Here is a 25841-nt window from a genome sequence, read left to right on the forward strand (position 1 = left end):
ACTACGGCTGGTGCTCGTCAATCTCCACCGCCTCCTCCATGTCCAGCTCGCGTCTGACGATCTCCTGGGGAAGGGGCTCCAGGGCATCCATCGCACCATACTCGGCAAGCATCTCGCCATCTGCATCCGCCATATCTTTGGAATAGGCCGCCATGAGCTGGGCATGGGCGGTCGTGATTTGGGATTGGGTGGGCTCCGTCGTGGCAAGGTATGCCATGCAGGAACGGATGGCTGCTCGAACGCTCTTGGCGATTGCCAACTCTTTGGCCGTGGGTTGCCGACTATTATCGATGAAGCTTCATTCAATTTGTGCAGTGACCGCCATGAGCTAGCCGTGGGTGGCCTCGACATGGTCGTGGGCGGCCTCCATCAGGGCTAAGGCCACCGCTGCAGAATGGACAGCTGCTATGCCGCTCTCGCTAGTTGCTATCCCCGAGGCAGATGTTGCTGCCGCCACCTGAGAAGCAACAGTGGCCGTTTGGGATGCCTTGACCACCCGATCGCAGATTGTGACCACGCTCATGAAGCTTGTTAGCACGCGCCTGGCGGCTGTGGCCGCGCTCTTGCCGGAGTGGGCCGCCGAAGTTGCCCTCACGAAGCGGGTTCACGTCCCCATCCTTCACCGGCGATGATTGAACAGTGAAATGATATATGGGGAGCGAGCTAGTGTGCTTGACACGTCGGCTGCTGGCTGTAGCCGACGCACCTTCTCGCGTAAGCCGTATGCGTACTATACTCCGATGGTGCTCCAAGATATTTTGTGCTGCATCTCACACGGTTGGTAATAATAAACTGTGTGCGATCTACTTGATTTTTCATCTTGATTTGAATTACATAATGGGGTCACGGCTGCAAAGGATAGTGTTTGAATTACTAGAACTTTTATCTGCAGTGAACATGCAACTATAGGTGTGTCGTCAAAAAAATTGGAATTATTCAAGGTTCGTTTGGAGCTTTTTATACATTAACTTGGTTTTCTAGGCATTTCAGGTGCACAATTCAAAATTAAACTACATGCACATGCTCCGGTGCACCAAAATGGGTTGTAAAATGATATATGTGTCCATGGGTAGATGCTTATGTCCCATGCAAGAAATGGGGATGAATTTCAAACACCACGGCACCGTGGCTCTCCGGCAAATTGAGGTGCTTGCTTTTGTAATTCTAGTAAATCCAAAACTCGTCTGAAATTCATGTAACCTTGGCATGCTATCATGAAATGGCATCAACATGCTGGGGTAAAAAATATTGTCCCATTTGGGGTAGGTTATGGTATAAGCTTCTCACAAACCAGAGCTTCTCACAAGAAGCCTCATGGTTCCGGTAGGGAAACATGTCTGCTTTGTGGAAGAAACGATATGCGTTGCCTCTTCTTGCTTTCAAAAAATTTCTAGTGTCAACGTTGAACAACAGGAGTGTTGTGTCATTTTTTGGGATTTTTCATGGTTTGCTTCGACAGTTTTATACATTAACTGAGTTTTCTATGTGTTTATGTGCATAATTCGAATTTGAACTACATGCACATGCTCCAGTGCAATTATATGGGTTAAAAAAATCAAATGTGTGTCCTTGGTTGCAACCTTAGATCCCATGCAAGAAATGGGAATGAATGTCAAACACCTTTGCTACCGTCGCTCGGCCGCTAACATTGAGATGCATGGTTTTAAAATTCTAGTAAATCAAAAAATCGTCTGAAATTCATGAAACTTGACATGCTATCATGGAACGGCATCAACATGCAGTGGTAAAAATAGTGTCCCATTTGCGGCAGGTTGGGGTATAAGCTTCTCACAAACCAAAGTTTCTTGCAACAAGCCTCATGGTTACGGTAGGGAACGTTTCACCTTTCTGGACGAAACGATATCCGTTGCCTTTTCTTGATTTCAATTTTTTCTCTATTGTCAACATAAAATAACAGGAGTGTTGTGTTAAATTTTGGAATTTTTCGGGGTTCGTTTGGACATTTTTATACATTAATTGAGTTTTCACTGCATTTATGTGCATAATTCAAATTTGAACTACAGGCACATGCTCTAATGCATATAAATTGGTTGAAAAATCAAATTTGTGACCTTGGTTGCATGCTTAGGTCCCATGCAACAAATGGGAATGAATGTCAAACACCCTGCCACCGTCGCTCAGCCGCAAACATTGAGATACATGGTTTTTAAATTCAAGTAAATCCAAAACTCGTCTAAAATTCATGAAACTTGGCATGCTATCAAGGAGCGGCATCAACATGCCGTGGTAAAAAAATTGTCCCATTTGGGGCAGGTTTGGGTATAAGCTTCTCACAAACCAGAGCTTCTCACAACAAGCATGATGGTTTCGGTAGGGAAGGTGCCACCTTTGGGGACGAAACGATATCCGTTGCCTCTTATTGCTTTCAAAACTTTTCTAGTGTCAACATAGAACAACAGGAGTGTTGTGTTAAATTTTGAAATTTTTCGGGGTTCGTTTGGACATTTTTATACACTAGCTGGGTTTTCTAGGCATTTTATGTGCAAAATTCAAATTTGAACTACATGCACATGCTCCAGTGCATATAAATTGGTTGAAAATCAAATCTGTGTCCTTGGGTGCATGGTTAGATCCCATGCAAGAAATGGGAATGAATTTCAAACACCGGGGCACTATTGATTGCTGGCAAAATGTTGAGATACTTTGTTTTTAAATTCTAGTAAATCCAAAACTCGTCTGAAATTCATGAAACTTGGCATGCTATCATGGAATGGCACCCGACATGTTGTGCTATTTTTTGTGTCCATTTTGAGAGAAGGCGCACTCGAATAACAGCCAACAAAGGCATTCTGAAACAAATAGCTGCCACTGTAACATCTCAAACATTTTGTATAATTTAAATCATGTGCGTTCTGTTAACCATTCATGTGACGCCACGCCTCACTCTTTTAATGGCTAGGAGGTGTCGTGCGGATAGGTGCTTGACTAAACAGGAGGAGTGTGAGCTATACTCCAATGCGCAGGCTCACCGGGAAGCGTGCGAGTTGTACGCCGCGCAGGCTCACTTGGAAGCGAGCCCTTTGACTTCCATGACCGCCCGCCTTTCTCGCATCCTCTCCATTAATGGCACCCAAGCCCAAGTTTAGTATGGTTTTTAAATATAAAACACTCATCACAAACGTTTTAGTTAGAACACCCGTATGCAAACCGATAACTTCCCCAGGAAGCCTAGCGAAAATGTGCCGAGCAGGATTTGTGCAGCTCTTTATCACAAACGTTTTAGATAGAACACCCGTATGTAAACCGATAGCTTCCCCAGGAAGCCAAGGGAAAATTTGCCGGGAAGGATTTGTGCAGCTCTTCATCGCAAACATTTTAGATAGAACACTTGTATGCAAAGTGAGAGCTATGGTCTTCCGCAGTAAGCCAAGGGAAAATTCGTCGCGCAGGATTTGTGCATCTCTTCAACACAAATGGTTCAGATTGAATAAGGTATGCAAAGCGAGAGTTCAGTGCTAAGCCAAGAGAAAATCTGGCAAGCAGGATTTGTACCTCCCTTCAACGCAAACGGTTTTTCGGATGACCCATGTGCAACCACGTACAGACAATTTGGTAAGATTTGCATCTGTCATATTGGGTATATTGCAATTTGTCAAACTGGAAAGATTGACATTTGTTGATCTAATAACATTGCCATTTGTCAACCTTGTAACACTGCGATTTGTCAAAATATGCAGCTAAAAATCACTAACACTATCTAATTTTTGCAACTAAGATTCGGTAATTAAGCATAGATTTCATTCATGGATTAAGCAGTCGTTCTTTATACAAACAGTTCAACTCGACAGCTAAACCGACCAAACTTTTCCCCAATTGTTGCCAACCATGTAATGAAATAGCTAGTTCAACTATATATACTAGCTAATTTTAAGTACATTGTACAGTTCCACCATATCTATAGTCAGATGAACTGAACAAAATAGCCCCTAAACACTACTACTACGAAGGGGATTTGTACTACTTCTGGCAGCCTCTCCTCTGCCGAGCGCGCTCAATAAGAGGAAAAGGAGGAGGAGCCTACCGACGAGCTGGACAGCTGCAATATAGTGTCTGCCGGGCTGCACCTTCAGCGACACTCACCTCGAACGCCCTCTGTCGCTCCACACGACGCCTCTCGAAGCGGCAGGACAGCTCGTAGATCTCCTGATTCCTCGCCTCTGCATCGGCATGTGGTGCGGCCATGGCCGCGGTAAGGCTCTTTGCATGCTCGAAGAGGCGCTCCTCCTCCTCCGGTAGGAACTCGATGTAGCACGCAAGGTCGCTGACGCACGTGCGGGCCTCCGCCTCCCGCCTTCGGACAGCGGTGGCGGAGCGGGTGATGATCCCGGCTGTCGATGGTGGGCTGGCGGCCACGGCGGCCGCCGATGGGGTGGCGGCCACGACCACCACCTCCCGCCTTTGATCCACGATGGCGGAGTGGGTGATGGCCACGGTGGCCGGCAGTGGAGTGGTGGCCACCGCTCGCCTTTGGGCCGCAGCGGCGTAGCGGGCAATGGCTCTGGCTTTCGACGGTGGTGTGGTGGCCACGGCGGCAGACGCTGGTGTGGCGGCAACAGCGGCCGGCAACAGCTGCCGACGGGCAGCGGCGGCGGAGCGTGTGGTGGGTGTTCCGCGCACACCCAGTAGGGACGTCACGCGCACTACACTACACCGGGGACTGCGCCGCCGCAGCGGTGTAGCCTCCCAGCTGGAGCTGTCCTCTGATGACGGCGGAGTGGCTGAGCGACGACAACGGACTGGTGCCATTGGCGATTGTGAGAGAAGCAGACGAGATAAGCTACAGGGAGGGAGGGTAAAATGCGATGCAGGACTCGCCGGATGTGAGGGTTTATATAGTAGGCTGGTAAGCATTGGGATTTTGGGGGATTTCACCGAGTCGGGCGGGAAACTTGCGCGGGAACCTGCGCGGGAACAGGCTCACTGCCGTTTGGCCAAAAGAACGCCCCTGCGTGCTGCTCAAGCTTACACTCGAAGCCGTCTGCGGCAGCGGGGTGACAAGACGTGCGAGAGGAGGACGAAAGGACACATACATATACGGTTAATAAAAAAACGTTTGCGATTTAATTACCGTCCTAGTTTATAAGTAGGATTTAACTAATAAAATACGAGTGCATGTTGATTCGTATTTGAACATAGTTTCTAATTATATAATTTTTATAACGTGCATTAACATTTTTTTGGTTAAATTTAATGGCAAAGTATGGCACAGAATATAAAGGGGGCTAATAGACCAAGACGGAGGTAGCAGCACACGTCCGCTCTCTACGCAGCGACGCAACTGCCGGCCGGCTTGTATGCGATCATTCCCTGCATGTTCAACTACTCTATGTGTGTGGTTGCTCGTGGTTGAGGTGGCTGCGACGCACTCTGCTTGCGTCCTGCCACGCGCGCTCTGCTCTCGCGTCCCTCCGGGCGCTCCGCCCTCCTCCCTCCACGTCACTTATGTAATTGGATGTTTATTTCAGTTATATATATATATATATATATATATATACATGTTATTCTTCTGTACACAGGGCAAATCAAACGGCTTATTAGCAGCAGTCGTATGTGTTATTATTGGTCTTCGGACACATTTCTGATTACTGACCTGTTTGCCGCGTATCACACACATCTTATTCAGTTGAACCATTTCTATTATGTTGCCTAATCACACATAGTTCATCCTAGTGAACCGTATGCTGTATATCACACACACCTTGATCTGGCTGACTGTTTCTATTGTGTTGCCTAATCACACACAGTTCATCCTAATGAACTGTATGTCGTATATCGCACACGCCCTCATCTGGCTGCCTATTTTTGTTGTTCCGCCTCATCGCAAACAGTTCTTCTGGATTAACCGTTTGCCACGCATCGCACACACAACTCTACTCTGAACCATGTTTGATGTCATCGCCATCGCAAACATTTTGCAACTTTTTGACAGTTTTATTAGAGCACCATTTGTGATTAATGCATCGCACACAGTTTCGTCAAAGGGTCTCTGATCGTGGTGTCGCGTTAGCAACATCCTGCAGTAGTGCCTCTCTATCTTGTTGTGATGAATTGAGTTTTCCCTTTGTGATTTCGTTCTTATCGGATTGAATACTCTTATGGATTTTAGAACACTTGATGTATGTCTTGCTATGAATACCCTCGGTGACAATGGGGTATCATATTGATTCACTTGATATGTGTTTTGGCACTCAACTCATAGATTCCCGAGGTGACATTAGGGTAATCTATGCATAGGGGTTGATGCACGTTCTCATCTTTGTATCACCGGTATAAATCTTGGGGCACTCTTTGAGGTTCTTTGTGTTGGATTGAGTATTATGAATCTGAAATTGTTTGATGCATATCATATAATCAACTCACGGGTACTCACGGTGACATTGGAGTATCTAGGTGTCATTAGAGTTGGTTTATGTGTATCATATGGTGTTATTTTAGTACGAACTCTTGGTTAGATCAATCGAAAAGAATAGCATGGTGTTATTTTAGTACGAACTTTAGGATAGATTGATCGGAAAGAATAGCTTTGAGGTGGTTTCGTACCCTACAAACAATTTCTTCTTACGCTCTCCACTAGATAGGAACTTTGGAGCGATTCTTCATCGCACGTTGAGGGAAGGTTATATGATCCAATTATATTAGCACTGTTGAGATATTGCACTAGCGAAAGTACAGACCCTAGGCCTCATTTTCAAGCATTGCAATACCGTTTGTGCCCTGTTTTATCAATTGCTACCTTGCTATTTTTTTTTGTTACCATTACAAAAATCAATACCTACTATCCATATTACACTTGTATCACCATTTCTTCGCCGAACTAGTGCACCTATACAATTTACCATTGTATTTGGTGTGTTGGGGACACAAGAGACTCTTTGTTATTTGATTGCAGGGTTGTTTGAGAGAGACCATCTTCATCCTACGCCTCCCACGGATTGATAAATCTTAGGTCATCCACTTGAGGGGAAATTGCTATTGTCCTACAAAACTCTGTGCTTGGAGGCCCAACACGAGTCTACAACAATAAACTTGCGTAGTAGACATCACAAGGTGATGGAGGTGTTGATGAAGATGATGGAGTTGTTGGAGTAATCGCCGTCAAACGATGATTGCCCCAGCGGCGTTCCGGCGCCACCGGGAGAGAGCCCCCCTCCTCCTCCTTCTTCTTCCTTGGCCTCCCCCTAGATGGGAGGAGGGTTTCTCCTCTGGTCCATGGCCTCCATAACTCCTGGAGGGCCCCTTTGAGATTGGATCTCTCTCTCTATATGTTTCTCTTCTATTTCACGTCTGTTTTCGGACCCCTTCACCATTTTTTATATCCCCGGACATCTGTAACTCTGATTGGGCTAAAAATTTAACACATTTTTATCAGGAAATTGTCTTTCTTTCTGCGATAGAAGGGCCCCAATGACTTACGAGGGAGTCACAAGGCTACACAGCGCGCCCTATTGCCTTGTGGGGCCCTCGGGCACCATCTTGCGTTGATTCTTCTTCCCAAAATCACATATATTTCAAAAAAATCTTTGTAAAAATTTATTGCGTTTAGACTTCATTTGATATGGATTTTCTGTGAAAAGCAAAATGTGCAAAAAATAGGAACTAGCACTAGGCACTGGATCTATATGTTAGTCCCAAAAATGATATGAAATGTTGTAAAAAATATACGAACTTAAAGAATATTGGCATGAAATAATCAAAAAATATAGATAGGGGCGGAGACGTATGAGAGGCCATGCTGTGGTACGCCACACCCCAGCCGGTTGGGGTGGATGAACATAACCCCGCGGAGGCTGTAGGCAGTTGACAGTGGATGAACATAACCCCGTGGAGGCCATAGGCAGTTGGCGGTGGATGAACATTAACCCGTGGAGGTTGTATGAACCTGACGGTGGATGAACAGTGGCCCGTGGAGTCAATTTTGCTGTACGCCATAACCCTCGCGATGAACAGGACCCCATTTCAACTGTAGGCAGTTGAACAAAAATCCTTTCGTCCATTTTGCGGTGCGCCACTATTTCGTCCGTTTTGCGATACACCACACCCCTCCCGATGAACAGGGCCCCGTTTCGACCGTCGATGGTTGACCAGAACTCCGTTTCGTACGTTTTGTGGTACATCACACCCTTAGCCGGTGGGGGTCGATGAACAGGACCCCATTTCGGCTGTTCCGTCCGAGCTGGTTGGCTCACGATGAACAGGACGTATTCCGACCCAGTCGGTTGGCTCTTGACGAATATGACGTTGTTTCGTCCATTATGACCCAGCCAATTGGATGTCGATGAACAAGGCGTCGTTGTTGCATAACCCCATCGTCCAATGGAGCCGTCCATTCCCTCTGTCATGTTGCCTCTTGATGTATACGGGCCCTCGCCGTATGTGCGAGTACACGTTCGAGACCCTATCTGTATGTACATACGTAGCCGTATTTTTGCAGCATGGTTGTACGTGTGTGTACAAGATGTAGACAGGACTGCATGACATGCTACGTTGGGGGATCTACTATGATACATGTCGCTCCTTACTCGGCCATGATTCATCGTTGCAGAGAGACCAACCAGTATGTACGTATACGTTTGCGAACAAACAGATAACGCTATGTACGCTTCGACCTGGTGGGTCCTAGCTGTCAGAGGAATTATTATTTTTGCACGTAATAAGGAGGCACTTCTTTGTGTACGACCATGTAGCTAGTGGGTCTCTTGAAGTCTTTTTGATGTGTAATTTTATAGCTATGTATACTTTCTGATCTATCCGTCTTCTTTGTCCAAGATAGATGAGTATTTCTTCAGAGGGAGTGAGCACAGTAGTAGGTTTAACCTTGTGGTGATCTTGTCCACTGACATAAATGACAAAGAAACATATTGTGTTGTTGCCACTAAGGATAAAACGATGAGATTAATCTTATTGCTAGGTTTTCTTCTGTCTACATTGTGCCATCTTTCTTATTGCGTTACTTTGTTTCTTGTAAACTTAATATTTTAATGCATGCTGGATAGCGTTCTTGGGTGGAGTAATAGTAGTAGACGTCAATAAGTTTAATGGTCTACTTATCACAGATGTAATGCCTATGCGAGATTATGCCATGAATTATCATAGGTATAATTTGCGCTTGTCAATTGCCTGACGACAATTTGTCTACCATGCCACTACATGCTTTTGAGAGAGATGCCACTTGTGAACCTATGCCCCCCGGCTCTAGTTTCCATCAATACAAAAACTTATACAATTGCTCTTTTTGCTCTTTTACTTTCTTTCCGCTTTGCACACTTTTCGCTTTTAATCTTGTAACCAGCAAGAACAAAGGGATTGACAATCCCTTGCCTTTGTTGGGTGCAAGCAATTTATTTATCTGTGTGCGGGTACTGCTAACGTTGTTAGCTTGGTGCCTCCTTCTTGTTTGATAACCTTGGTTCTTAACCGAGGGAAATACTTTCTGTTGTTGTGCCACATCACCCTTCCTCTTAGGGGAAATCCAACAACTCAATCGTGAGTAGCAGAACATTGCGTCCTTCAACATTGCTTACCTGCTTGAGCACAACCTTGGAGTAAGCATCCTCTGTCGCCTTTCTAGTCTTAAACCCTTTGAAGGAGTTGTATGTGTAACCGCTCACTTGTCTTGGCATGCTTGTCATGAACTGAAAACCCCTGGAAACCTCCCTCTATACACCACACACCACTCCTCCTAGCATGACAAAAGAGCAATAATTCTAGCAACAAGCAAAGGAGCACACTACACATTGAGTAGAAGAAACGTATGCATGCATGATCACAAGGCAGAGCAAGTTCATCCTAGCTACTATGGTGTCATCCTACCACCACATCCAAAAGGAGGGTGTAATCCCACCACCGCAACTTCTCCATTGACGTGAGGGTTTAGTATATACTCCCTCCGTCCCAAAATAAGTGACTCGATTTTGTACTAACGTTGTACCGAGTCACTTATTTTGGGATGGAGGGAGTACTATATACCACCTCATTAAAATATATAGACCAACAAAATTTTTGAAGCCCTAGCTACCACAAAAGGTACATCGTCATTGTCATCGAGGATCATGCACGCCATCACCACCACCACCAGAAACAACACTAGTAGTAGTGTTTGCCCAGCCAGGACCTAAGCTATAGCATCTGATGGGTGTTCCCCATGGCAACGAACCCAACACCCTGAGCCTTGTTGCCTAGGAAGTGGCTCAAAGCAGCTATCAGAGCCTTTGGACTGAAGCCACCTTGGTCCATGATAGTGTTGTACAGGTCAGGGTGGACGTCAACAGGCTTTCTCTCCCTAATAACAGTTGACATCTCCTTGACGGCGTCGGTCATGCTGCTAAAGATGCCCAACTCGTCCTCCATCAAGCCGCCCCTCTTCTTCTTCCTATCAAGCACAAGAATGTGATCATCGCCCTTAAACCATCAAGGACGATGATCTTTGACTGTTGGGTGTCTGGATAGTCAGGCATAGGTGAATCGAGTGGCTCATTGGAGCCCATGGCATGCTTGTCGGTTGCCAGCCCAAAGGAGAAGATATGTTGCATCTGTTAGTAGTTCTGGATGGGTATGTTGAGGAACTCTACATCCTTGGTGTGGTCCTAAGAGAGAAACATGGCATGGTTAGTTGTGATTGGCGTGCTAGACATGCTTAAACAAGTGGTATATGAGCTAACCGTGGTGTGGCTTTTGTAGTGCTCTGCCTCCAAAAGGATTGTGCAGGTGTCTTGATCCCAGCTAAGGTCTCTAAACTTGGACACTTCGATCCATCTCGCTCTCCACTTCCCGAGGTGGTTGTAGACCGGGGTCGAGGTGACCTCTTGGCCACACAATTCAAACACCTACTTGACAACAGAGTTCAAGTGCACCTCCTTGAAACCCTTGTGAGTCCTCACTTTTACTGGTTATGATATCACACATCTTGTTAAGCACAAACATGGACAGGAACGACTGTCATTTCATCAATTCCCCCATTGAAAGGATCGAGAAGAGGTGTCTAGAGGGGGGTGATTAGACCCTTAATAAGCAAAAGTAGAAGTTTTTAAGTTCTTCAAGTTGAGGTGGAGTATTAGCACAAGTTTAAGCATTCACAATATATTTCAAGCAAGCATGGCAAGAGTATATGGGCAGCGGAAAGTAAATCATGCAAATTGCTAGAAAGTAAAGGGATGGGATTGGAGTGTGCAAACGCAATTGGAGACACAGAGTTTTTTGGCGTGGTTCCGATAGGTGGTGCTATCGTATGTCCGCGTTGGTGGAGACTTCAACCCACGAAGGGTAACGGTTGCGCGAGTCCACGGAGGGCTCCACCCATGAAGGGTCCACGAAGAAGCAACCTTGTCTATCCCACCATGGCCATCGCCCATGAAGGACTTGCCTCACTTGGGTAGATCTTCACAAAGTAGGCAATCTCCTCGCCCTTACAAACTCCTTGGTTCAACTCCACAATCTTGATGGAGGCTCCCAAGTGACACCTAACCAATCTAGGAGACACCACTCTCCAAAAGTTAATAGATGGTGTGTTGATGATGAACTCCTTGCTCTTGTGCTTCAAATGATAGTCTCCCCAACACTCAACTCTCTCTCACAGATTTGGCTATGGTCAGACCGAATAGGTGAACTCGGTGAGACTGATTCAGTTCAAAATGTGAACGTTAGGATTCTCGATGGGACCAACATGATCAACTCGGTGGGACCGATGTGCTAGGGTTAAGGCAAAACCTCATCTCGGTGTGACCGATTGCATGAACTCGGTGGGACCAATTTCAGCAATGAGCAACCAGAGAGTTGGTCAGGCAAACTCGGTGGGACCGATTGCTTATTCCAGTGAGACCGAAATAAATGCAACAGGTAACAGAGAGTTTGCAAGGCCGTCTCAGTGAGACCGAGATCCTATCGGTGAGACCGAATTGCTTAGGGTTTCTGGCAATGGCTATGTCAAGTGAACTCGGTGGCGCCGGATGAATCAAATCGGCGGGGCCGAGTTTGACTTTAGGTTTTGGACATATTTGGAATTGAGAAAATGGTTGAGGGCTTTGGAGCATATCACTAAGAACTTTGAGCAAGTAGACCATTAAGCAACACCTCATCCCCTTTTAATAGTATTGGCTTTTCCTATGGACTCAATGTGATCTTGGATCAGTAAAATAGAGATGAAGAGTCTTGAGCTTTTGCCAATATTTGTCCTTAGCACCTTGAAGGGGTTCCACATCCTCTTGTCCATGCCATGCCTTTGTTGAACTATCTGAAATGTACTAGATGAAAATATTACCAAAATCACCCAGGGAGCACTTGTGCTTTCAATCTCCCCCTTTTTGGTAATTGATGACAACATAATCAAAGCTTTAGATAAAGATAAGAAGAGTAATAAATAAAGCTTTGGAAAGACATGTAACATGCATTGGCTCCCCCTACATGTATGCAATCATGTGAAGATAGACTATGAAAGCATGAGAATGCATAAGCATGTCAGAGTAAGCAATGAGCTACATGTATCTTGGCTATATGCATCAGAGTGAAAGATGTAGGTAAATTAAGTGTACCTTCATGTTCATGAGTCCTTCTTGCAAAAAATATGTACATTAGCAAGAGATCATCATGCACATGAGTGTGATGCATATACTTACCTTGTGGTCTTGAGCTGGCTTTGGAGGAGGTGAACTTGAGAAAACAGGGTTAGATAACATAAGAGCACCTACTAAACAGAGCAAGTTGAGAAAACCACAAGAGTACCAAGATTGGGATAACATGTAGGGTTGAGTACTTAGTACTCTATTTGGATATAGACATGTCCCCAAATATTAAATATATGCAATTGATACGTCTCCAACGTATCTACTTTTCCAAACTCTTTTGCCCTTGTTTTGGACTCTAACTTGCATGATTTGAATGGAACTAACCCGGACTGACGCTGTTTTCAGCAGAAATGCCATGCTGTTATTTTTGTGCAGAATAAAAAGTTCTCGGAATGACCTGAAAATCAACGGAGATGACTTTTGGAATTAATAAAAAATATTGGCAAAAGAATCAGCAGCAGGGGGCCCACACCCTAGCCACAAGGGTGGGGGCGTGCCCACCCCCCTGGGGCGCGCCCTCTGACCTTGTGAGCCCCCTGGACCTCCACCGACCTCAACTCCAACTCCAGATATTCACGTTCGGGGAGAAAAAATTAGAGAGAAGGAATCATCGCGTTTTACGATACAGAGCCACCGCCAAGCCCTGCTCTTCCTCGGTAGGGCAGATCTGGAGTCCGTTCGGGGCTTCGGAGAGGGGAACCCATCGCCATCGTCATCATCAACCATCCTCCATCACCAGTTTCATGATGCTCACCGCCGTGCGTGAGTAATTCCATTGTAGGCTTGCTGGACCGTGATGGGTTGGATGAGATTTACCATGTAATCGAGTTAGTTTTGTTAGGGTTTGATCCCTAGTATCCACTATGTTCTAAGATTGATGTTGCTATGACTTTGCTATGCTTAATGCTTGTCACTAGGGCCCGAGTGCCATAAGGTCAGATCTGAACCTATTATGTTTCCATGAATATATTTGTGTTCTTGATCCGATATTGCAAGTTATAGTCACCTACTATGTGTTATGATCCGGCAACCCTGGAGTGACAATAGTTGGGACCACTCCCAGTGATGATTGTAGTTTAAGGAGTTCATGTATTCACTAAGTGCTAATGCTTTGGTTCGGTACTCTATTAAAAGGAGGCCTTAATATCCCTTAGTATCCAATAGACCCCGCTGCCATGGGAGGGTAGGACAAAAGATGTCATGCAAGTTCTTTTCCATAAGCACGTATGACTATATTTGGAATAGATGCCTACATTACATTGATGAATTGGAGCTAGTTCTGTGTCACCCTATGTTATAACCGTTGCATGATGAATGCCATCCGACATAATTATCCATGATCGATCCATTTCCTACGAGCTTTTCACATATTGATCTTCGCTACTTTACTTTTCCGTTGCCACTGTTACAATTGCTACAAAACTGCTACTGTTACTTTTGCCACCGTTACCGCTACTTCCATACTACTTTGCTACTAAATACTTTGCTGCAGATATTAAGTCTTTCAGGTGTGGTTGAATTGACAACTCAGCTGCTAATACTTGAGAATATTCTTTGTCTCCCCTTGTGTCGAATCAATAAATTTGGGTTGAATACTCTACCCTCAAAAACTGTTGCGATCCCCTATACTTGTGGGTTATCAAGACCCTTTTTCTGGCGCCGTTGTCGGGGAGCATAGCTCTATTCTCTGAGTCACTTGGGATTTATATCTGTTGATCACTATGAGGAATTTTAAAGATCAAAGGACTAAGATTTTTCCCTCAACTAAGGAACTGCCATCTACCTCTGCACTTGATTCTCCTTCTGTTTCTAGTAAACTTGCGACACCTACACCTGCTATTGATTCTGATATGTTGCATGTTATTGATGATGTCGCTTCTACTATGCATGATGCTTATGATGCTACCTCAATACTGTGCCACTTGGTGAATTTCTTGATGAACAACTTGCTAGGGCTAGAGAGAATGAAATTACTGAAACTGATGATATTATTGAAGATTATGATTATGATTCTCCCCCTAGATATGAATTTCCTGTTGTTCCTGAGGGTTATGTTATGGATGAAGAAACTGCTAGAGACTTCTTTGCTTGTAATGATAGAGAGGATCTTAAGAAATTGTTAGCTAAGCTGAAAGAAAAATCCTTGAATGCTACACTACTGGAATCAGCTAATTTGCCATCTGCCAGCTCTTTGCCGTCTGCTAGCTGACGGCAAAGAAGCTCTTTGCCGTCCGCCAGCTCTTTGCCATCAGCTACCCAAAAGCAGACGGCAAAGAAGCTCTTTGCCGTCCGCCAGCTCTTTGCCGTCGGCCAGCTGACGGCAAAGAATCTTTGCCGTCCGCTGGCGGACGGCAAAGAGTGAGGTGGCCCCCACCCCCCGCCCGTTTTTGAAAAACTTAACGGGCCACCTCTTTGCCGTCCGCTAGCGGACGGCAAAGAGGCAAAAAAGCGGACGGCAAAGGGGGGCGGACGGCAAAGAGCCTACTACCTAACGGCCCGTACCCCCGCCCGTTACTCGCTTCTTCCCTCTCCCTCCCACGCCGCCGTTTCTCTCCTCCCACGCCGCCGCCCGCCGCGCGCCGCCGCCGCCCCGTCGCCCCCGCCGCCCCGGCTCGCCGCCGCCCCGGGGCCCCGTCGCCCTCACCGCCCCGGCCCCCCGCCGCCCCCGGCCCCCCGCCGCCCCGCGCCCCCCGCTCCCGCGCCCCCGCCGCCCCGTCGCCCCCGCCGCCCCGGCTCGCCGCCGCCCCGGGGCCCCGTCGCCCTCACCGCCCCGGCCCCCCGCCGCCCCCGGCCCCCCGCCGCCCCGCGCCCCCCGCGCCCCCCGCCCCCCGCCGCCCCGTCGCCCCCGCCGCCCCGGCTCGCCGCCGCCCCCAGGCCGCCTCCTCCACCGCCCCGCCCCCTCCTCCACCGGCCTCCTCCACCCCCCAGGTGAGCCCCCATTTTTCAGTTTTTTTTCTTTTTTTTCTTTTTTTTCCTTTTTAGTTTTAGTTTTAGTTTTAGTTTAGATTTAGTTTTAGTTGTAGTTTTAGGTTTAGTTTTAGGTTTAGGTTTAGTTTTAGGTTTAGTTGTAGAAGAAAAAAGAAGAAGAGGAAGAAGAAGAAGAAGAGAAAAAGAGGAGAGGAGGAGAAGAAGAAGAGGAAAAAGGAAAGGAAGAAGAAGAAGAGGAGGAGGAGAAGAAAAAAGAAGAAGAGGAAGAAGAAGAAGAAAAAAGAGGAGAGGAGGAGAAGAAGAAGAGGAAAAAGGAAAGGAAGAAGAAGAAGAGGAGGAGGAGAAGAAAAAAGAAGAAGAGGAAGAAGAAGAAGAAGAAGAAAAAAGAGGAGAGGAGGAGAAGAAGAAGAGGAAAAAGGAAAGGAAGAAGAAGAAGAGGAGGAGGAGAAGAAACAAGAAGAAGAGGAAGAAAAGGAAGAATAGGAAGAAGAAGAAAAGGAAAAAAGAGGAAAAAACCCCGACCCGACATGGCACCCCGACCCCGACGCGGCACCCCGACACGACACCCCGACCCCTAGACCCCGACCCCGACACCCCGACCCCGAGCCTGACCCGACACCCCGACCCCGACACCGACACGGCACCCCGACCCCGACCCCGACATCCCGACCCCGACCCCGACACCCCGACCCCGAGCCTGACCCGACACCCCGACACCCCGACCCCGACCCGGCACCCCGACCCCGAGACGGCACCCCGACCCGACACCCCGACCCGGCACCCCGACCCGACACCCCGACCCCGAGACCCCGACCCCGAGCCTGACCCGACACCCCGACCCCGACACCGACACGGCACCCCGACCCCGACCCGGCACCCCGACAAGACACCCCGACCCCGAGCCTGACCCGACACCCCGACCCCGACACCGACACGGCACCCCGACCCCGACCCGGCACCCCGACCCCGAGACCCCGAGCACGATACCCCGACCCGGACCCCGACCCCGACACCCCGACCCCGAGCCTGACTCGACACCCCGACCCCGACACCGACACGGCACACCGACCCCGACCCGGCACCCCGACCCGACACCCCGACCCGACACCCCGACCCCGAGACCCCAACCCCGACCCCGACACGGCACCCCGAGACCGACACGACACCCCGACCCCCGACACGTCCCGAAAAGGTGTTCTTTGGCCTTCCAGAAGCCGACGGGGTCATATATTTGTGAATTATTAGTTAGGTCATATATCTTTCGATTTTGTTATGAAAAACATCATATATAATTGTGTTGATCGGGTAGTTTTAAATGTGCAGTTGTTTCATCGCTGCGAGGTTTGGTGTTCGACGACCTGGCCGTGCGTTTGACGAGCTCTGCCCCTTCGTTCGTGGGTGAACACAAATGACATGTCCTCCTCCCCCATTAATTATTTGATCTATTCCGATGAAACTTGATAGCTAGATATATATGTGTCTTGAATTATCAGTATGCGTAACCAATATGTGTCTCCCGTTCGAAAGCGTCATAGTTATAAATATGCATGCATTTGCATATTTATAACCTTGATTCTTTCGAATTGTCCAACGTTATCCATGGACAGCCCGAGTATGTTTAGATTGGGTTCGTTTTCCCATATGCTTTGCTCCGGATCCGACGCATAAATTTCGTCAGTGCCTCCCCTGTTGTTCTCCGGGTACACATCCTCTCTGTTTATTGCAGAGACGTGTATCAGGAGAACAGCGGGGAGGTGCTGCCGAAATTTTGCGTAGGATCCGGGGCATAGCATGGGAAAATGAACCCAATCTAAACATACTCGGGTGGGATTAGGACCTATCATTACCTATTAGAGTGTAGGTTGCATGGACGTAATAAAATTGACAAAGTAGATCAACTGATGAATACATACATGGTGAATTATATATATATATATATATTTGTTGTGTGTCTAGTAGCTCTGAAAGTCAAGATGAGTGATCGTGCGTGGATGTACACCGGTCACACTGGTCAGAACAAATGGAGCACTGAATGGTTCACAAAAACCAAGGGGTTTGTGCGAGCCGCATTTGCAAATGGCCAGAGGAAAACCTGGTGCCCCTGTTTACGGTGCGGCAATTGGGAAAAGAGGACAGAGGCTGAAATGGGCAAACACCTGCAGAAGAGTGGTTTTACGCCCGATTATACGGTGTGGACATTTCATGGTGAGTCTGCCCAACGTGACCGAGCCGAGGTGGATCGTCGTCGCACCGACGAGCATGGTACCGGTATGGAAAACATGGTGCAAGACTTTGATGATGCTCGGGATTCGGACGAGGAGATGGAGGAATCTGCAAAGGCCTTCAATGAAATGTTGGAGTCTGCAAAACGTCCGCTCCATGAGCACACTGAGCTTTGTCAGTTGGATGCCATCTCACAAGTAATGGCTCTGAAGGCTCAGTTCAACTTGGGCAGAGAATGCTATGATGCAATGATGACAGTATTTGGACGCTTTCTACCCAAAGGCCATGTAATGCCTGCAAACCTGTACCAGTCGGACAAAATCCTCCGTGCACTGAAGATGCCCTATGATAAGATACATGCCTGTGAGAAAGGATGTGTCTTGTTTAGGCTTGACTATGCGGACTTGAACTGTTGTCCCATTTGCAAGTCTTCCAGGTATGTTGTGGTAGACAACGGTATGGGTGAGAAGACAAAGACCAAAATCCCCGTTAGTGTTCTTCGGTATATGCCAATCGTACCAAGACTTCAACGTCTTTTCATGGTCGAAGAGACGGCCAGACAGATGACATGGCACAAAACGGGCAAAAGAACCGAACTAGATGCAGATGGGAATCTGATGATTTACACACATCGGATGGTGTTGCGTGGAAAAAGTTTGATGAATTACATGGTGACAAAGCGGCAGATCCGAGGCATCCTCGAGTCGGCATCAGCACGGATGGGTTCAGTGTGTTTGGTATGACAGCAGCCCAATACAGTTGTTGGCCCGTATTTGTCTTTCCACTCAATCTCCCCCCCGGACAGATTATGAAAAGAAAGAACATTTTCCTGACGTTGATAATTCCAGGGCCCAACTATCCGGGGAAAAATATGAATGTGTACATGCAACCGCTTAAGGACGAATTGCAAGAAGCCTGGGATAATGGGTTCAAGACATACGATGCCTATAGCAAACGGAACTTCATAATGCGTGTCTGGTACATGTACTCGACGCATGACTTGCCGGCGTATGCGCTATTCGTTGGCTGGTGTGTGCATGGAAGGTTCCCGTGCCCCACATGCAAGGGAGCTCTTGAGTTTCGTTGGCTTCAGGCCGGTCGCAAGTTTTCTTGCTTCGACATGCATAGAGAGTTCCTGAATCCTCGCCATAAGTTCAGGAAAGACAAGAAGAACTTCATCAGAGGTAGAGTTGTCAAAAACTCTGCACCACATGCATTGACAGGCCAACAGACCCTGGATCAGTTAAACGCTCTCGAGCCAGATCCCGAGCGTCCAGGGTACTTCAAGGGGTATAATTCTAAGCACGCCTGGACTCACAAAACATGCTTATGGGATCTGCCTTACTTCAAAGACCTCCTTTGCCCACACAACATCGACGTGATGCACACTGAGAAGAATATCGCCGAGGCACTTTTTGGTACATTGTTCGGCATAGATGGGAAGTCAAAGGATAATACTAAGGCTAGAGTCGATCTGGAGGCGCTATGTGATAGGCCGTTACAAAACATGAAAGAACCGAAAGGAAAGCAGAACTGGACGAAGCCAAAGGCATGGTTCAATCTTGGAAGGCCGGCTATGAGGGAAATTATCTTGTGGGTGAAAATGCAGTTGATGTTCCCCGATGGGTATGCAGCGAATCTACAGAGGGGAGCCAGTCTTGATAAATTGAAGATATTTGGTCTCAAGAGTCATGATTGGCACATATGGATTGAGCGGGTAATGCCGGTGATGTTGCGTGGCTTCATCCCTGAGGATGAATGGCTAGTACTGGCAGAACTCAGCTATTTCTTCCGTGTTCTTTGTGCGAAAGAACTATCGCCTAGCGTGCTAGAAGAAATGGAAGAGTTGGCGCCGGAGTTGATCTGCAAGTTAGAGAAGATCTTTCCACCAGGCTTCTTTAATCCAATGCAACATTTGATTTTGCATCTCCCGACCGAGGCAAGATTGGGGGGGCCCGTGCAAAATCGTTGGTGCTACCCAACTGAGAGGATGCAGAAGACGCTTCGACAAAAATGTAAAAATAAACGTAGAATTGAAGCATCGATGGCTGAGGCATTCATCACTGAGGAGGCGGCAAACTTCGTGACAGCACACTACGAAGCCAAAAATCGTCATTTGCATAATCCGAAGCCTCGGTACAATGCTGACGACCCTAAAAAGGGTGGATCCAACCTCAGCCTATTCAAAGGGAATCTCGCACCAGCCAGTGTTTCAAATCCAGTATCTTTGGATAACGAACAATGGCGCACCATTTCGTTGTATATCTTCAACAACCTGATAGAAGTGCGGCCGTACATCGAGTAAGTTCTCGGTACATAGTTTCGCAACTTCTATTTCCTTTGAACTGCTCTTATTCCTGGATATTTCATACAGTCGATACGTCGCCTTATTCTCGTATGGAGCGGTGATCCAAAAGGATTCTGTCGAAGAGTATGAGCTTCTCGCAAAGCAAGGTGGCGGCTATCCCGGTTTCATCTCTTGGTTCAAACAAACGGTAATTTCTATTAGACTTGTAGGCTAATTTGTAGGCGGCTATCCCGGTTTCATTCGCTAATTTGTGCGTAATGCAACAATCCTTTCATATTAAACTTGTAGGCTAATTCAGAGTCTATGGATGCCGAATTGAGACAAGTCGCTAATGGTTTTGACTATAAGGTCCGTTCATTTGACAAATACGACATCAACGGGTATCGCTTTCGTACCTATGGGAAAGAGCTATCTATGGCCGACCGAAAGTCTACAAATTGTTGTGTATCTGCTATCGGCGAAGGAGGTACCGAGTATTATGGGAGAGTTTAAGCAATTTATGAACTTCTATTCTATGGTGAAAACCCACCGAATGTCGTAGTCTTCAAATGTTATTGGTTTCAGCCGAAGGAGACTAGAAGAACTCATGAACATATAGGGCTAGTTGAAATCAACCAAAGCACCCATTTAGATGTTCCTGATGTCTATATTACGGCTCAACAGGCAACCCAAGTATTCTATCTACCGTGGGCCTGCCAAACTAATCCAAATCTGAAAGGTTGGGATGTCGTTTATGAAGTGCCGCCACGTGCTAGACTATCTCCCCCAAAGGAAGAGGATTATGAACCTCACATTAACCCACACACATATGAAGGAGAATTCTTCCAAGAGACACGTCTTTCTAAAAAGCGTTTCAAGAACCGCTATACTTCACCCCAAAACATTGAAGTAGATAGTGACAGTGAATCCGACATCACCCCAGAGGAGGAACAAGAAGAGCCGGAACAAGAAGAGGTTACTGCTGCGGATGACCTGTCATTGCTTGACCGATTACGTCAAGGTGGCCTTGCACATTTCTTCAAATAACTAATGCGTTGGCCTTGTCATGCTGCAGGGGTTGGGACCACCATCATAGTGTCCGCCGGCCCAACTCCGTCCTTGGAGTTCTTTGCCGGCAAAACTTCCCGGGGTTTGTCACGTTGCCTGGTGAGGGTCGGCTTCCAGAGCTTGGGTTGAGCTGGGAGCACTACGTGGCTGCCCCGGCCCCGCCGGATGTCATTATCGACGGTGTCGTGTGCGACACGAGGGCAGACATGGTGATCAGGACGTTCTGGGTAATTTCTCCTTTACACATTTCAAAATCTTCAACTAGCTAGTTATTAATTGTACTAATCAATATTGTCTCATTTGATTGCAGACATTCTACAGGTGTGAGGAGGGATACGAGGAGGACTGCGCAAATGTTATCGAGAACGTCTGCAAGCGCCTACTCCAGAACTTACGGCACGAGGCTCGGGTGCAGGCTGTTCGAGACTACTACGCCTTGCGTGGTATCAAGAAGACCAAGCCGGCGTGCCGCGATAAGTTCCTGAGTAAGGAGCAGTACATGAAGGTAATTCTTAAGGCCTTCTACTTAAGTTCCTTCATTTAGTAATTCTTAGCCGTAGCGCTCAAGTTTCTATTTGCTAACTTAGGCGCCTCCGAGATGGTGTGCGGATCGGATGGATTGTTGGGAGGTGTTGGTCGATGAGTGGTGCTCACAAGAATGGCTAGCCCTCCACAACCAGGCCAAGGACAAACGTGCCCAAATGGAAGGTGTGCCACACCATCAAGGCAGCTCCAACTTATATCAGTTCAGGCGCAACTGGGTATGTGGTTTGCTTCATGATTCATGCAATTCATTCATCATGCTAGCTTGAGCCCTTTAATTACTAACTTTCATTGCTTCTCTCTTTCAGGCACGCCACAATAAGGCGGATAAGGTGCCAGAGGTGTACGACCTGTATGCCATGGCCCACACTGGCTCTTACAAGAAAGTCAAGGCTTTCTCTCAGTCTGACCTCGATGATGCAAACAACTTCACCAACATCTCCTCCCACAACAAGCTCGTGAGATATAGAGATGAGGGGAAGGCGAGGAAAGGGGAGGACTTTAACCCGAGCCAGGGTCCCATTGATCCAGAGCTGGTGATGATATCTGGTGGCGGGAGGTCCCATGGCTCCATAGCCATTGGAGATGGACTTATCCGTTGTCCTAGCACTCTCCCGGAGATCAAGGCGCGCCAGTCGAGCTCCGCTCCTGAGATAAGGCCTCGTGAACGGCCAGTGCAACTCGCCATCAAGGTTAGTGATACGTACTCAGTTATCTGTCTCCATTACATTGTGTGCGCTTCCATCAATGATTACAAATGGTCATGTGAGTGCTGTTGCAGGCTGCTATACAGACTGAGAGAGATAGAACGGAGAAACTTCTGGCGGAGGCGGCGGAGAGGCAGCGGGAGATGGAGGAGAGGACGAGAAAGATGATGGAGGAGGAGAGGGCACGGAATGACATGCAGGCAAGGCCCATGTACGAGCTCCTTGTGGTAAGTTTCTTCTGCAGATTACTTGCTAGTCTTAACATTTGAGTCTCATTACTAACTAGTATGACTCTGTTCTGAAAACCAAATGTGCAGTCTGTGTGCGAGAAGTCCGGTCAGCCCGCTCCGCCGATGCCAGTGATTGCTCCTGGGAGCACGGTGAGTTTAGTTTGAATGGACATTAGTTGGTAGTCTCAACATTTGAGTGTCGTAATGCTAACGAGACATTGAAAATGATCTTTGTTGCAGCTTAACTCCAGAAACGCATCGCACGAACCTTCTCCAGGTAGCGGCACTAGCCACCCCGGTCCTACACCTCCCTGATCACGGTAAGTTTCTCTAGTGTTTTGCTTAACAAATGCATAAAGACCTAGACTTAGCTTTATTTCCTCCAATATGCTTACCATAATGACCTAGAGTTAGCTTATTTTCCTCCAAAATGACCCATTTTACCTAGGTTAGCTTATAAATGATGCAGTTCATCCAAGTTAGCTCAAAAATGACCCATTTCACCTAGATTAGCTCCTAAATGATCCATTTTACCTACGTTAGCTTTAAAATGGCCCATTTCACCTACGTTAACTCCAAAATGACCCATCTTACCTAGGTTATCTCATAAACGATCCATTTCAACTAATTTAGCTCATAAACGATCCATTTGACCTAAGTGAGCAAAAAAACGATCCATTTCACCTAAATTAGCTCTTAAATGATCCATTTCACCTAAGTTAGCTAAAAAACGATCCATTTCAACTAAATTAGCTAAAAAATGATCCATTTCAACAAAGTTAGCTCATAAACGATCCATTTCAACTAAGTTAGCTCAAAAACGATCCTTTTGACCTAAGTGAGCTAAAAAACGACCCATTTCACCTTAGTTACCTCAAAAACGATCCATTTCAACTAAGTTAGCTCAAAAACGATCCATTTCAACTAGGTTAGCTCCAAAATGACCCATTTCACCTTACTTAGCTCAAAAACGATGCCCTTCACCTTAGTTAGCTCATAAACGACCCATTTCAACTAAGTTAGCTCATAAATGATCCATTTCAACTAAGTTAGCTCATAAACAACCCATTTCAACTTAGTTAGCTCATATATGATCCATTTCACCTAAGTTAGCTCATAAATGACATATACTTCTTGTTCTAGTCTTCTTCTTGTTCTAGTCTTCTTCTTGTTCTAGTCACCTATTTCTAACTTTCTTATTTACCATTTTGCAGATTTCATTCACTTGATGGAAGCTAGCTTGCTATGATGGAGTGCTTGCTTTTCCTTTGATGAAACTTTGCATTGTATCTAGCTTGCTATCTTCATGACACTTTGCATTGTAATATATATATGGATGGAACAATGTGTATGGATGGAACTTCCTTATGTATGAACAATGTGTATGGATGAAACTGATGTGATATGTCATATGAAACTTATGTGCTAGATATGTGTTGGATATGTGCTGGATATGAAACTTATATATGTGATATGTGCTGCAAATTGTGGGATTTAATAAAAAACAGAAAAAACAGACAATATGCAGGCTCTTTGCCGTCTGCCACCGACGGCAAAGAGCTCTTTGCCGTCTGCCGCGGATGGCAAAGAAGCCACGTGGCAGCCAACTGTGCTTCCTGGGAGCTGACCCATTTGGTCAGTTTGCCTACAGTGGCAGACGGCAAAGACTTTGCCGTCAGTGGCAGACGGCAAAGAACCTGGCATCTAGTGACGTGTAGATGACATCATAAGGCGGACGGCAAAGACCAAAGGCTCTTTGCCGTCTGCGGCGGACGGCAAAGGTCTGCCGTTAGCCACTTAACGGACTGACAGCGCAAATATTGCCGTCCGCCCTCTTTGCCGTCCGCCGCGGACGGCAAAGAGCCTTTGCCGTCCGCCGCCAGGAAGCAGACGGCAAAGAAGCTGTTTACCGTAGCCTTCTTTGCCGGAGCCTTTTGCCGTCCGCGGCTGACGGCAAAGGTCTTTGCCGTCCGCCTTTCGAGCCTTTGCCGTCCGCCATGGCAGACGGCAAAGTAGCTGTTTCCTGTAGTGCTAGAATGAAATATGATCCCGCTTTTGCTACTTCACCTATCTTTGTTACTGATAAGGATTATGAATTCTCTGTCGATCCTGAGTTAATTACTTTGGTTGAATCTGATCCTTTTCATGGTTATGAATCTGAAACTGTTGTGGCACATCTTACTAAATTAAATGATATAGCCACCCTATTTGCTCATGAGGAAAAAATTTGTTATTACTATATCCTTAAATTATTTCCTTTCTCATTAAAGGGTGATGCTAAGATATGGTTTAATTCTATTGCTCCTGGTTGTGTGCCTAGTCCCCAGGATATGATATATTACTTCTCTGCAAAATATTTCCCCGCTCATAAGAAACAAGCTGCTTTAAGGGAAATATATAATTTTGTGCAAATTGAAGAAGATAGTCTCCCACAAGCTTGAGTGAGGCTTCTCCAATTACTTAATGCTTTGCCTGATCATCCTCTCAAGAAAAATGAAATACTTGATATCTTTTATAATTGACTAACCGATGCTTCCAAAGACCACCTGGATAGTTGTGTTGGTTGTGTTTTCAGGGAAAGAACTGTTGAGCAAGCTGAATTGCTATTGAATAATATATTGAGTAATGAAAATGATTGGACACTTCCTGAACCAACTCCGAAGCCAACTTCAAAGAAAAGGGGTATTCTATTTCTCAGTCCTGAAGATATGCAAGAGGCAAAGAAATCAATGAAAGAAAAAGGTATTAAAGCTGAAGATGTTAAGAATCTACCACCTATTGAAGAAATACATGGTCTTGATAACCCAACACACGTAGTAGAGGTAAACCCTCTCCGTAGATTTGATGAAGGTGATATTCCTCATAATAAGTTTGCTAGACAATGCTTTGATGAGTCTGATAATGTTATTGTTAAACAAGAAGATTTCAATGCTTATGTTAGTAGACAATTGAAACATAATGCTTATTACATGCTTGACCACTTGAGTAATTATATGAATAGTACTATTAATGATCTTAAGCTTATTAGTAAACATGCTTCCATGGTTACAACTAACGTAGAACAAGTACTTAAAGCTCAAGACGATTTGCTTAATGAGTTAAATAGTAAGAATATTGATAATGCTGCAAGAGTTATGACTAGAGGTGGCAAAATGACCCAGGAACCTTTGTATCCTGAAGGTCATCCTAAGAGAGTTGAGAAAGATTCTCGGAGAACTAATACTGATGCACCTAGTCCTAGTACTAAAAAGAAAAAGAAAACTGATAGGACTTTGCA

The sequence above is a fragment of the Triticum aestivum genome, chromosome 4D, assembly GCF_018294505.1.
Source record: "Triticum aestivum cultivar Chinese Spring chromosome 4D, IWGSC CS RefSeq v2.1, whole genome shotgun sequence".
Lineage (NCBI taxonomy): Eukaryota > Viridiplantae > Streptophyta > Magnoliopsida > Poales > Poaceae > Triticum > Triticum aestivum.